Genomic DNA, 15,061 nt, shown 5'->3' on the forward strand with positions numbered 1-15,061 from the left:
ACCAGGAGAGAGATCATCCCACCCCTAGGCCCCATGAGAGGGTGGTGTTCCTCCCCCATTTCCTCCGCGGACTGGGCTTCCCTCTCCACCCATTTGTCCGAGGGCTCATGTTCTACTATGGCCTGGATTTCCATGATCTGGCCCCGAATTTTGTCCTCAACATCTCGGCGTTTATCGTCGTGTGCGAGGCTTTCTTCCGCATCCGCCCCCATTTCGGCCTATGGCTCAAGACTTTCAATGTCAAGCCGAAGGTGGTGCGCGACACCCAAGCAGAGTGCGGAGGCGCCATGGTGAGCAAGATGCCCAACGTCCTATGGTTCGAGGGCTCCTTCGTGGAGTCCCTAAAGGGGTGTCAGTCGGGGTGGTTTTACATCACTAAGCCGCGCGACCCTGAATGGGTCGCAGCCCCCGAGTTCCGATCCGGACCCCCTACGCGGCTCGCCTCCTGGAAAGAGACGGGCCTGTCGTGGGGTAAAAAAGGAGAGCTGACTGGACTCCAAACATGCGTCCAAACCCTAGTGGACAGGAATCTCAAACTTGTCAACGTAGTCCAGGTTATGCTCATCCGTCGGATCCTCCCGTGTCAACAACGGGTTTCAACCTGTGGGAGTTGGACCCGGCGCGGCACCAAACTCTGAGCAGGCTCTTCGACACGACATACGAAGATGCCTGGAAGGTGCTTTTCAAGGGCGCCGAGGCCCCCGCATCCGCTACCGAGGATCGCGGATTCAGCATGCAGTGTACGCTCGTGTGGTAAGCTGTTTTCACCTTTTATAGGGTATTTAGTTTTTCATAGTTTGACTCCATGCGGGATCTAAGTTCCCTTACCTTTGACAGGATTGGCAGGAGACGTCCGGACAGATCAACTGTCCGGCTCCTTTGCCCGAAGGCCCAGCGGACGCTCGCTTGGCGAAGCTGCTGGTCCCGGCACCTTACGTGGTGCCGGAGAAGAAGGCCAAGAAGAAGGCCACGGGGACTCGAAAGAGTGCCCGGCGCCAGGAGGTGTCGGATTCACCATCCGATGACTCCAAGGCGCACTCCTCCCATGAAGACGAGGAGGAGGAAGAAGAGACCTCTCCCCCCCAGTGGGGGAGGGAAGAAAAGGAAGGCCGCCCCAACCGGGGAGGCCGAAGGGTCCAAGAGGGGGAAGACCCCTCCTCCGGACTACTCCACCAACGCCGACAACGGCGAAGAGGAGTGGCCGCACAGGGCCAAGCCCCTGGCGAAATCGTAAGTATACGGATACCAGAGTGATTCATAGTATTCCCACATTGCACAGCTTTTCCTTATGTCGAACATGATTGTGCAGTCCGCCCAAGGCCAGGCTCGACGAGTCGTCCAGCAGCTCCCTGGACTCGTCGGATGTGAATTCGCTTCCGACGGCTTCCTCCCCCCACCCTACGGACGGTGCTGAGGTGGCGTCCCAACAGGTTCCAAGCCAGGAGGAGGTGGTCCTGGAGGCGCCGCAAGGCAACCTCCCGAACTCCAGGCGTAAAGGGGATAGAACCCCCAAGGGCTCCAAGTCCGGCCTTGAGCCGGACACCGTGCCGGAACCTTCAACGGTTCCGAACTCCGGTAGGCAGCCTCCTTCCAAGAGGAGCAAGCCTATCGAGCCGGTGACCTCCGTCCAACCGGAGGCACCGGACAATTTGCTGGAGACGCTTAACAGCGCCTCCATCGACGAGGAGCACCGCACTGTTATGAGCGTGGTGATCCAGATGGTTCGGTCCGCCAAGAGCGGACTGACTGAAGCCTGTGCCAGCCTTCTAACAGGCTTTGAGGTAAGTAAAGAATATGTAAAGATATTACCACATAGACAGTAGCCCCTGATGCTCTGTTCGGTGTTCAGAAAGAAAAGCCGAATAGAGGATCTAATAATCGTAGGAGTCTAACATAATCAAGTCAATATGCGTATGCAGGCTTTGCTGCTGGCCTCCGCCGCACTGACTGCGGAGGTGGATACGCTGAAGCAGAACCTCGAGCGGTCCGAGCAAGAGCTCGGCCTAGCCAAGCAGCAGCCCGAGGAGAAGGAAGGTAAGAAATACCTTATTGTAAGATGTGAAAGGTGCAATTACAAAAAGTGACAGGATTAACGCGGCTATTGTAGGGGCCACAACTGAGGTGGCAACACTTAAGCAAGCGCTGTCTGAGGCCGAAAAGAGGGCGGCCACGGAGCGCACCGAGCGGGAGAAGCATGAGACGCAGGTTGGCGAGGTGCGGCAAGAGCTCCAGGCTCTCATGAAAAAACATGAGAGTTTGGAGCTTGACTCGAAGACGCGAGAGTCTGAGCTCGTGGCGGCCATTGAAGATGCTAAGTCTGCCAAGGCCGAAGCCCAGAAAGCCCTCCAGGAGGTTGAGGCAATAAAAAAGATAGCAGCGGGTAAGGCATTCTTTATGCAAAGCAAGCACGTAAAAGTGAATTACTTGTCACTTACCCGAATCCGGAGCTCCCCAGGAGCATTCGCAGACTTTCCCCGTAGCGTGTCGGATGCCGCCGCCTTCTACCGCGCCGAGGAGGGAAGCTCGACGGAGAAGGTGTTCTGGTCTCAGTATGCTGAGGCCGAACACCCGGTGCCCTTAAGCGACCAGCTGAAACAGCTGGTCGAGCTCCATAAGATGGCCGAACAGGCCATGAAGGGCCTCATAGTCCGGCTGTGGCCTGGAGAGGCCATGCCTGGGAGCTACTTCGGGCTGGTTAGGCGGCTGGTGGAGGCCTGTCCAAGGCTCGAAGTCATCAAGCGCTCCGTATGCATTGAGGGTGCCCGTAGGGCGCTTGCCCATGCGAAGGTGCACTGGGGCAAGCTGGATGCTGAGAAGCTTGTGAAGGATGGGCCACCGCCGGGCAAGGAGCATCGCAAGCCCGAGATGTATTATGAGGGCGTTCTGAAGGGTGCCCGCCTTGTGGCGGATGAATGTTCCATGAATGTAATTTTTCAGTGAACTCGCTCATTTTGTCCTGTGCACTGAAAACTTGTTCATGTGCGCTAAGCAATGCTTTTTGAATTTAAAATATTACCTTCTGTGCGGCCGTTTATCAAATTTGAGAGATGGCGAGTCGTCGGCTTCTGCCCCCATGGCACGAGTGCTGGGGTGTTCGGGATAAACATGAGCGCTCTTTTTCCCATTCTTGGGTCCTTCGAGGGAGGCGCTCAACACAACGAACAAGGCAATCAGACTATAGTGCTTGAACACTCTCACTTAGCCCTAGAATTATATAATTTTAAATTTCGGCGAAGCCCCTAGTGTTCAGAAGACCGAGTTCGGGGCGCTATCCACGCCTAGGCCGTACAAAGCCGACTCCTCGCTCTAAGCGGCATAAGTCTTTAGGGACTCAAAAACCTCTCGAACAGCGACCAGCTCTTGCCTCATCATGACGGTCAGTTTTAGCTTTCTCTACTGAGGTGCTTAGCCCAGCTCAACTGGGCACAATCGCAGTAGTTCTCCTAGTGCTACCTTAGCCGATATAACGGTGTAAGTGCATCTAGTGCCACCCCTAGTTGGTTTTGGAGTATTGACGACAAACTTAGTTGAGGGACTAATGTGTTTGTGAGAATTGCAGGACAACACAGGTAGAAGTCCCTCATTGATTCGGTTTTCCTACCAGAGATGACCCCTAAAAATGTATGAAGACATTGATGTCAAAGGTGGTATATGAAGATATTCACATTGAAGACTATGACAAGAGAAGACATCGCATGAAGCCTATGGAGCTCGAAGACTTAGATCTTTCGTAGTTCTTTTTCTTCTTTGTTGAGTCATAGGAACCACCGTACTGTTAAGTGGGGTCCAAGTGAACCAGTCAGAATGACTGAAGTGATGCTTAACCAAAACCTATGTCTTCGAATGAAGACTATGAGAGCGAATCTTGTCCAGAGTCGGACAAGTCAGCTTTGCTTGTAGCCCAAGTAAAGTTGCCGTGTGAGTTTGAAATCTGACCGTTGGAACACGTGTCAGTTCCTTAGTGACCCAGGGTCATTTCAGACAAATCAGGTCGGGTTGCCTAGTGGCTATAAATAGCCCACCCCCTACAACCACAAACGGTTGGCTGCTCAGAGTTAGAGTACGGCTTTTGTCGTTTGAGAGCAACCCACCTCGAAGCCTTTGAGAGAGAATTCCTTGCGAGGATAAAGCCCTAACCACCCAGAGCCAAAGAGTGTTAGGCATCACTTAAGTTTTCTTGTCTGTGTGATCTGAAGACTTATTACACTTGAGGACTGTGAATCCTCCAGCCGGTTAGGCGTCGCGTTCTGAGCATCCAAGAGTCATTGTGGATCGCCGGTGAACGAAGTCTGTGAAGGTTTGGGAGTCTACCTTGGAGACTTACCAGAGTGATTGGGCGAGGTCTGTGTGACCTTAGCTCAAGGGGAATACGGTGAGGACTGGGTGTCCTGAGCTGCGTGTTCAGGAATGGGTGTCCGGGACTGTGTGTCCTAAGGTTTAAATACCTAGTCGCCCCAACGAGACGTACAGTTGTCACAGCAACTGGAACTGGTCCAACAAATCATTGTCTTCAACGAGTCACTGGTTTCATCCTTCCCTTCCCTTTACTTATTGTTACTCCTTGTGAAGTCATTGTATGATTGCTCTATCTTTTGTCTTCACCGAGTGACTGCGCGTTCTGTTTGGCTTCATAATATCTTCCTACCTGATCCTTACTACATTTGCTGCTATTAGTCATTGTGCTTTCACTCCATTGAATACTTGACTATGGTTTGCCTAGTGTAGTCTACCTTCCGCTGCATGGTAATAGGTTGAGTTCTATCGTTTGTCTTCGAAACTTCCACGTTTTGAAGACTTTCATAAAAATCGCCTATTCACCCCCCCTCTAGTCGATATAACGCACTTTCAATTGGTATCAAAGCTAGGTACTCCCTTGTTCTGTGTGATTCGGTTTAACCACCTGGAGTTTTAGCTATGTCGACTGCAGGGATAATTAAAGTCTCTGCTGCGTGCCCCGTCTTCGATGGAACTGAATATCCCTACTGGAAGAATAAGATGCACATGCATCTTGAAGCCATTGACGTCGACCTATGGTATGTCGTCAAGAACGGCGTTCCCAAGGCTGGAGAAGGTGTCACTGCTGCTGATGTCAAGAAGTTCGTTCAACTGGACTCTGCTGCCAAGAATATCATCTGTGGTCATCTGACCAAAGGACAGTATGGCCGTGTGAGTGCTTTGGAAACATCTAAGCTAGTCTGGGACTGGCTCTCCAAGGTCAACGAAGGCGTCTCAACCCAGAGATATCAGAGAATCAGTGTTCTTCGCAACCTCTTCAACCGCTTCAAGCGAAATGACAATGAGAATGTCCAGCTCACGTTTGATCGACTCACTGACATCACAAATGAGCTTCAAGCCCTCGGCGCTACTGAGATTACCAAGCATGAAGTCATCAAGACACTACTAAGATCACTTGACAGTTCGTTTAACACCCTAGCCCTAATGATTCAAGAACGTCCTGATTTCAAGACACTCGATCCGTCTGACATACTTGAGAGGCTCAACACACATGAGTTTCAGCTTTCTGAGAAAAGAGATATCTACGGTCCAAACTATGGGCGAACTCATGCCTTGAAGGCAAAAGCTGTCTCCTCATCTGAAGAAGAATCTGACAGCGGTTCTGATGATCCTGAAGACATTGGAAGGGAACTTGCTATGCTTGTGAAGAAGTTCCAAAAATTCACCAAGAAGAAAGGTTTCAGAAAGTCTTCACGATCAAGCTCAAGGAATGATGAAGCTTCTGCTCATGACTACAAGAAGAAAACATGTCACAAGTGCAAGAAACCTGGCCACTTCATCTCTGAGTGTTCGCAGTGGGACAATGAGAACAAAAAGAAGAAGAAGAGCAAGGAATATGACTCTAACGACAAGAAGAAGAAGAAATACTCAAAGTCTTCTTCCAAGTCTTCCTCAAAGTCTTCATCACACAAGAAGAGATCATCTGGCAAGGCACGTGCGTTTGTTGGCAAGGAAATGGATTCAGAGGAGGAGTCCGCTTCTGAGGAGGCGGAGGTGGAGTCTGAGGAGGAGTCCGATTCTGGCGTTGCAAGACTCCTACAACATTATTGCCAATCTTCAACACTGAAGACAATGACTTCACCACCGACACCGATGCAAATGACAAGGACTACTCCTGCTCCTACCTACTGCTTCATGGCACCGGTGCCAAGGTAAACACACGCACTACTCACTATCAAACATCTAGTGACGATGACTCTGATTGTGGTTCAAAACCCAGCTACAAAACACTTGCTAAAATTGCAACTGAACAACAGAAAAGCCATGGAACATATTCAAAAACTGTTAGACAAAAGCGATGATCTGTTGGGGCGCTGAAATGACTCGATCTGAGTCCTTAATTGAAGACATAAAAAATCTTCATGTTAAGTATGAGGAACTTGAAAGTCGTCATGAAACGCTCTCAACAACTCATGAAAAGCTTTCCTATGATTATCTTCAAAGGAAGCAAGATCTTGAGAAATTGAGAGCGGCTCATGAAGATCTTCAAAAGGAAAATGAGTCACTTCGCGCCAAACAGATCAGTTCCGCTCAGGAAGGATTTGAACCACCATGTCTTAAATGCATTGAGCGTGATAATGCTACTTCTGTTGCTGAATGTTCTACTGCTGCTACTGTTGCAATATCTTCAACTGTTGATGTGGGAACTAACCCCTCTGCTGAGGATACCACTGCTATTGCTGATGAGAATGCTAGGTTGAAGACATTGCTTGAAACAGGGATGTACAAAAGTCTTAAAGGGCATCAGACACTATGTGATGTCCTCAAAAAGCAGATTCTGAACCGAAACCCGAGGAAAGAGGGTATTGGGTTCGTAAGGAAAATGAATGCTGATGGCTCTTACTGGAAACTTGAGCAGTACCCCAAAACCACATGGGTTGCTGCAAAGGAACCTTCAGCAGATCCATCCAATCTATCTGGCTTCACTTGTGCTAACCCCATTGTCATTGATGAATCCCTTGATGCAAACTATAAACTTATTTAAGAATCAGAATGGTGAAGTGTTTGCCAGGTACATTGGTACTAACTGCAGGAATGGACCGCCTATGAAGAAGATCTGGGTGCCCAAAAGGTGTTTGGAAAATCTTCCTGTGAATGTCGTCATGACACCACAGATGAAGAAGACTAACCCCAGACCACAGGCTTCATACGGCCCAAAGGCTTCATACAGACAGAGGACTCACCTGAGTCGCACTAACGCAAATGTTTTGCAGGGAAACCATACTCAGGCCTATGAATATGAGCGCGGTTCATCGAACCGCCATGTTCATAAGACCCAAGAACTATTCTGCTTATTCTTATGAGTACTATTGTCCGCCTGCAAGACTTTTGCTAGGGCTCCAAAGCCAAAGTTCTCAGATGCTGCACTTAGACTTATTGCTTCTAAGCCACCCTTGAAGATGTGGGTGGCTAAGAAAGCTTAACTCTCTTTTGCAGGGAAAGGTCTCCAGCAGAAAACCAAAATCGTCTGACGCTATTGCTGGGGACCTTAAACATCTTGTAGGGCGCAAGATCAAATGCCCGAATGGTCTTACTATGTACTTCGTTCCTGAATCGCTTGCTACTCTCCCTATTAGTCCTAATCTGGATCTAAGCTTTCATAACCCACTGGTTCGTCAAATGTTTTTGCTTCACAATTCTCTTCGTGAAGCCTATCCCCCTAACTGCACTGTAGGGTACGACACCAGCATCTTCAGAATGGATTATTGATAGTGGGTGTACAAATCACATGACTGGCAAAAGAAGCCTTCTTATGGACTCAACCTTACGTCCATCTGACAGAGTCACATCACATTTGCTGACACTGGTAAAAGTAAGGTATTGGGTCTAGGTAGAGTTGCAATCTCAAAGGATCAACACATGGATAAAGTCATGCTTGTTGAATCCCTTGGCTTCAACTTAATGTCTGTCTCAATGCTTTGCGATTTAACATGATCGTAATATTTGGAAAATATCGTTGCCTTGTTCTAATGGAATCTGACAAGTCTCTAGTGTTTGAAGGGTATCGGAAAGATGATTTGTACGTGGTAGATTTCTCAGCAGGACCACAGCTTGCCGTATGTCTTCTAGCAAAAGCTTCAGAATGCTGGCTCTGGCATCGGAGGCTAGGGCATGCTGGCATGAGGAACCTCACACCCTTGCAAAGAAGAAGCATGTCATAGGCATCGAGGGCGTCAAGTTCAAGAAAGATCACTTATGCGGTGCCTGTGAAGCAGGAAAGATGACGAGGGCCAAACATCCCTCAAAGACAATCATGACAAACTACTCGACCTTCGAACTGCTCCACATGGATCTTTTCGGTCCCACTCATTACTCAACTCTTACTACTACTGCTTGTCTCTATGGCTTTGTCATTGTTGATGATTATTCTAGATATACTTGGGTGCACATAATCCTCTACAAGACTGAAGTGCAGGATGTCTTCAGACGCTTCGCCAATCGAGCAATGAACAACTATGGCGCAAGATAAAGCACATTAGAAGTGACAATGGCACTGAATTCAAGAACACTGGCCTTGATACATATCTTGATACTCTTGGGCATCACACATGAATTCTCAGCTCCGTACACGCCACAGCAGAATGGCGTCGTCGAACGCAAGAACAGAACACTCATTGAGATGGCCAGAACGATGCTAGATGAATACAAGACTCCAAGAAAATTCTGGCCTGAAGCCATTGATACTGCATGCCATACAATCAATCGTGTTTATCTTCACAAGCTTCTGAACAAGACATCTTATGAGCTCCTTACTGGCAAGAAGCCAAATGTCAGTTACTTCAGAGTATTTGGCGCCAGGTGCTGGATCAAGGATCCACATCACACTTCAAAATTTGCACCAAAAGCACATGAGGGTTTTATGCTTGGATATGGAAAGGATTCGCACTCCTACAGAGTCTTCAATCTCTTTCATTATAAAGTGGTTGAAACAGTGGATGTGCGATTTGATGAGACTAACGGTTCACAAAGAGAACACCTGCCAAATGTGCTAGATGAAGTTCCATCCAGCGAATCAATCAAGCTAATGGGAACTGGAGAAATCATACCCTCTGAAGCTCAACCTGAAGAGGAACTTATCATCTCCGCACCTGATCAACCTGAAGACAATGCTCAGCCTGAAGACAATCCCTCTAACAACGACAATGATCAGCAAGAGCAAAATCTTCGCCCTGTACATCCTCGTGTTGCCAATGAAGTGCAGATCGAGAGAATAATTGATAGCATCAATGCACCTGGTCCGCTCACTCGTTCAAGGGCAACCCAGCTGGCAAATTTCTGTGGGCACTTTGCATTCGTCTCAATAACAGAACCCAAGAAAGTTGAAGAAGCCTTCATGGAACCTGAATGGATTCAAGCTATGCAAGAAGAGCTTCAACAGTTTGAGCTGAATAATGTATGGGAACTGGTTAAGCGTCCTGATCCTCGGAAGCACAACATAATTGGCACCAAATGGATATACCGCAACAAGCAAGATGAGCATGGTCAAGTTGTCAGAAACAAAGCTCGTCTCGTTGCTCAAGGATATACTCAAGTGGAAGGCATTGACTTCGATGAAACATTTGCTCCTGTGGCTAGACTTGAAGCCATACGCATACTGCTGGCCTATGCAAATCATCATAACATACTTCTATATCAAATGGATGTGAAGAGTGCCTTTCTCAATGGCAAGATTGAAGAAGAAGTGTATGTTGCACAACCGCCTGGCTTTGAAGATCCAAAACATCCTGACATGGTATACAAGCTCAACAAGGCACTGTATGGCCTCAAACAAGCCCCTCGGGCCTGGTATGACACACTCAAATACTTCCTGAAGAGCAAAGGCTTCATACCTGGTTCCCTAGACCCCACTCTCTTCACGAAGACATATGATGGTGAACTGTTTGTGTGCCAAATATATGTGGATGACATTATCTTCGGCTGCACCAATCAGAAGTACAGTGAAGAGTTTGGATATATGATGCAAGAGCAATATCAGATGTCCATGATGGGAGAGCTGAAGTTCTTCCTCGGTCTTCAAATACGACAGCAACGCAACGGCATCTTCATATCTCAAGAGAAGTATCTCAAAGATTGCCTGAAGAAGTTCGGTATGCAAGACTGCAAAGGCTTCACGACGCCAATGCCAGCCAAGCATCATCTGGGTCCTGACGACAATGGTAAAGAGTTCGATCAAAAGGTATACCGCTCCATGATTGGTTCTTTACTTTATCTATGTGCATCTAGGCCAGATATTATGCTTAGTGTTTGCATGTGTGCTCGATTTCAAGCGGCACCAAAGGAGTCGCATCACTTAGCTGTGAAGCGAATTCTTCGATATTTGGCTCACACCCCAACTCTAGGATTATGGTATCCAAAGGGCTCAGAGTTTGATCTGGTTGGATTCTCGGATGCTGATTATGCTGGTGACAAGTGGATCGCAAGTCTACATCAGGCACATGTCATTTTCTGGGACGATCACTTGTATGTTGGTCTTCAAAGAAGCAGAACTGTGTATCTCTCTCCACTGCTGAATCTGAATACATTGCTGCTGGATCTTGCTGCGCTCAGCTTCTGTGGATGAAGCAAACACTCAAGGACTATGGCATTCATCTGAAGCAAGTGCCACTCTACTGCGACAACGAAAGCGCCATCAAGATTGCCAACAACCCAGTTCAGCACTCGAAGACAAAGCACATTGAAATTCGTCATCACTTTCTCAGAGATCATGTTGAGGAAGATATTGATATCATACACGTCAACACTGAAGAGCAATTGGCAGATATCTTCACCAAGCCCTTGGATGAGAAGAGATTTTGCAAGTTACGGTGTGAGCTAAATATCTTGGAATCCTCAAATGTCCTGTGATCAGGCACACATCCTAACACTTATGCATATTGATGACTTAGATGTGCAACACACGAAGTAAGTATATCTTCAATCAATGAAGACATACATTCTAAGTGTGAATACATTAATGTGGAATTTGACTTCGGAGCGCCACGATAATTGTGCGCCGTGTCTGGGTCTAATACTTCCTATACGGTGGGTAACGCCACCACCAAATGTTCTATTTTGAAGTGTTTCACTCATGGCGTTACCTTGCTATGTCTTCACATTTGGTTTGGCTTCAATCTCAACATGTCTTCATGATTATCTTCACTATGTTGAATATATATATACTAGTGTTCTGTCCTCTACAGCATTCACTTATAGCTATGTCTTCTTGTTGAATCTTTTGAACTAAGTGAATGTGATCGGACCCTAACCTCTCTGTGCTTTCTATCTCAAACTCTATCTCTCCAAATCATATGCATTCTATTGAAACTGTCGAATGTCTTCTCTGCGTCCTTGTCAGCAGAAGATACAGAGACAAACATTAAGTCCGTTTTCAATGCTCATTCCTTCACCTGAAACCCGGAGAAGTGGGAACGACCACCCGACAATCCAGGCGTGCGTGGGACGTGGAACAACCCCCGATATGCTGCATGACAGCCACGTGTTCCCTCAGATGTGAATCGCCAGGGGCACCTGTGTAATAACGCAGTGCCGCCCCTGTACCTATAAATACACACCTCACAGCAGTCATTATCTCTTCTTCCACTCTCGCACGAACCCTAGCGCCACCTAGCCCTCGACGACGCCGGCGACGAGCGCTTCGCTGCCGCAACCTCTCCGACGCCGTCTTCACGCCGACCGCGGACATCGTCTTCTCCGCCGTCGCTGTAGGTGTCCTCCGTCGCCAAGTTAGGGCACGAAGATCGAACTGCTCGGCCTCCTCTTCCACTCCGTCTAGCAGTTCTTCGTGTGGTAAATAAAACTTCCTTTTTACAGCCCCTTTGATCCTATAGCTTTATCACTTTCTACCACAAGCAGTTTCTATTCACACAAGTTGGATCTCTTTCATACTGCATCTCATAACATGCCTAGTATATTCACTTATGCTTCACAAAGTAGTTAGATTCCTCACTTGTACTGATCCGTGTGATTCGTACAAATCTGGAACCAACTCCTTATCTATGAGTGAATGTCTTCGCACGATGAGGTCATGTCTTCTAAACTGATTTATCTTCAAAATCTTCTGAGAATGCATATGACCTCTTCCCCTTCCCTCGCACCTTAATGCTGTCACAGGTACATGTCCGTGGGAGAATCCCTTGGTTCTCATAGTCTGCATTCATTTGCAGAATTCTTACAGTATCACATAAATTCTCCCGAAGCCAGTTCCTGTTGTCCAGCAAGCGAAAGCCTTTGAAGCCTTTGAACGTATTGAAGCCTTTCAGTTTAAAGTTCATGGCTTCAGAGAAATCAGCAAGGAAGGGTGGCAGAAAGCGTCGAGGAGAAACATCAAGAGATCTGCCCGATGACCTCTCAGAGCTGTACAAGACAGATCCTGAAGAGGATTACAATCAGCGCAAGACACGAATCCAATGGATTCGACGCTATTGGGCAGAACAGTGGTTCAAGTACAGATTTGTGACAAAGGAATATGCTGAAAAGAATGCCATCAAGCGACCATGGGGAGACATCCTCTACAAAAATCTTCAACCCAGGACCAGAGATGAAAGCCATTGAACAAGGCTTCTATCCCTGCATGGTCCATGGACCACAGCCTGCGGATGCTAACCCATCATCACTGCTATGGTGTCGTGACGACAATCTGTTTAAGCGCAACTTCCAGTTTGCCCAGAACTCAGCGAAGCAGAACAAGAAGTCTTTGGGATTAGATTTCAACCCTGGTCCCTCTGCTCCCCGTGCCGATGGAACTCGCGAAGCTGAACCCAATCTTCTTGGGCCCTTCTACAACCTTGAAGGTCTCATCACCCATATAGTGGTTCAAGGGACTACCGTAAATGAGCCTGCAGATGACGCTAACTCAGATGAAGCGCCTGCAGCACCGAAGCCAAAGAAACTGAAGCAGCCAAAAGCTTCCAGGCCTGCCTCTGCACCAAAAATCTCACGAGCGAAGCCATTGGCAACTGCACCTCCTGAAGACAGTGTGCAGTCTGAAGATTTGTCACACGTCTCCAAGCCCCAGAAGGTCAAGATGCCTCTGCCACACATCGGCCAAGAGCTGACAGCTGCTGCCATTCTGCGCGACGATGCCATTGATCTGTCCAGTGATGAAGATTTTGCAGATGACGCTCTTGAGCAACTGATCAAGAGCAAAGAAGAAGCAGAAATCTTCAATAATCTGCCTCTCTTTGACGTGGCAATCATCCGTAACTTCATTGATGAATGGTTTGACACGCCCAACATCAGCTTCGACGATCTGCAACTTCCCATTGGCCTCAGTGTCGCCTTCCATGGCGCCATTGCTTCAGAGTTAGCTATGGCCCAACGCATTATTGAACTAAAGGAGAAGATTGACTTTGAGAAATCTCAGTTCAAGAAGCATATGGCCAAGCTCAGCGTGCAAGAGGTGAAGAACTTCAAGATTATGCTGCACGAGCTCAAGGAAGCCTTTCTCAAGAAACGTGCGGAAGCTCATGGTTCTCGTGAGCGCATGAAGGTCCTGGCTGACAGGTGTGTGCAAGCCTACAATGAGGCTGAGAAGCGCAAGGCCCTTGGGCGTCCTGGCATCAACCCCAGGATGGCTGCAAAGAAGAAGAAGAAGAAGCCCGCTACGGCTGAACCCGACGCACCAAGGTAGGAAGCAGATCACATTGTCTTCCCAACTCGCATGACTGGCTCGAAGCCAAAGGCCCCGCCAACCGCTTCAGAGCTGAAAAAGCCGAGGACTGCTGAGGCTGAAGCCAGGAAGAGGAAACATCCTGAAGCCTCTCCTACTGCCCCCTCCAAGAGGAAGAGGAAGACCAAGAAGGAATGGGCTGCTCACACAGAGCCCTTGATTGTTGAACCCATTTCCATGGTTCGTCCTGACGCTGAACGCCAACTGACAATCCATGAGCCTGCTTTCACAGAGGCTCATGAAGCTGAAGACTTTCCACCAGCTGATCCCATCGCTGCTGAAGACATTGGTCACCATGACCATGTTGAAGATGATGCAGTCCTTTCTCAGCTCAAGCACCAACAGGTATCATCGCCTAAGCTAACGCACAGCGAACTAATCAGCATTGTCGTCCTCTGACACCAATTGCTCAGGATGCTTCATGGGCTGATCGCTCGCAAGAGGAAGAAAGACTTTGAGGCCCGCCACACCAACTCCACAGGCGTCGCCAGTGTTGCACAGGCTTCGCAAAGGACAAGGCCTCCAGTCTTTGCGTCTGAAGCTAAGCTGCCTGAAGACATTCGGCTGCATCAGCCGATGAAGAAGAAGCCCCACAAGCTGCTACTCCCCTGTCCCACCAAGAAGCGGTTCTCGAGGAGAACGTGACTGTGACCGACCCTCCAGCTCGTCAAGTGGAGGTTGAAAATCTTGAGGCTGCCACCACCAACACCAATGAAGCCACTGACGCTGTCATGGCTGAAGCTAATGTGGAGCCCTCACCAACCCAAAAGCACCAGAAGTCAGCGAAGCCACTGATCCCACTGCTTCTGTTCCTGCGCCTGCTGGGTCCTCAGTTCGACTATCATGTTGAGCACAGGCCTCAGGTACAGAAGCCAATCCCAAGATTGCCCAGGTTCCCAGGTCCTGCATCAGCACCTGGATCCTTCAATATCAATGGCTTCAAAGCAGACAACACTTTCTTCAATAGCTCCAGGAACCCCTACTCAAGGGAAAGAATATCATCTGATCGGTTCTGGAGCTATCCGCAGCGAAGCTATTACTCCTGCATTCTTTACAATCAAGGTCGCATCTTCCCACACAAGCGTCTTGACATTGAAGCAATAGCTGGTCTGCCCTGGAAGAAGCTCTGGATTGCTTCAAAGAGGTTGGATTGCTGCCGTTCGTCACCTGATCAAGAGCATTGGAATGAAGAGTTGCTGCTCCAATTCTATGCCACACTTCACATCCGCGGGTATAACAGAGATCCGAAGACTTGGGTCCTGGAGTGGATGAAGGAAACGTTCATCACGAAGCCAAAGCCTTTGACATCATTGAGCTCACTGGTCTACCCACTCATGGCGATCTCTACGAATCTGGCTGTCAACTTCACAGTGAAGC

Source organism: Triticum urartu, chromosome 2, assembly GCF_003073215.2.
Source record: "Triticum urartu cultivar G1812 chromosome 2, Tu2.1, whole genome shotgun sequence".
In the NCBI taxonomy this organism is placed as follows: Eukaryota; Viridiplantae; Streptophyta; class Magnoliopsida; order Poales; family Poaceae; genus Triticum; species Triticum urartu.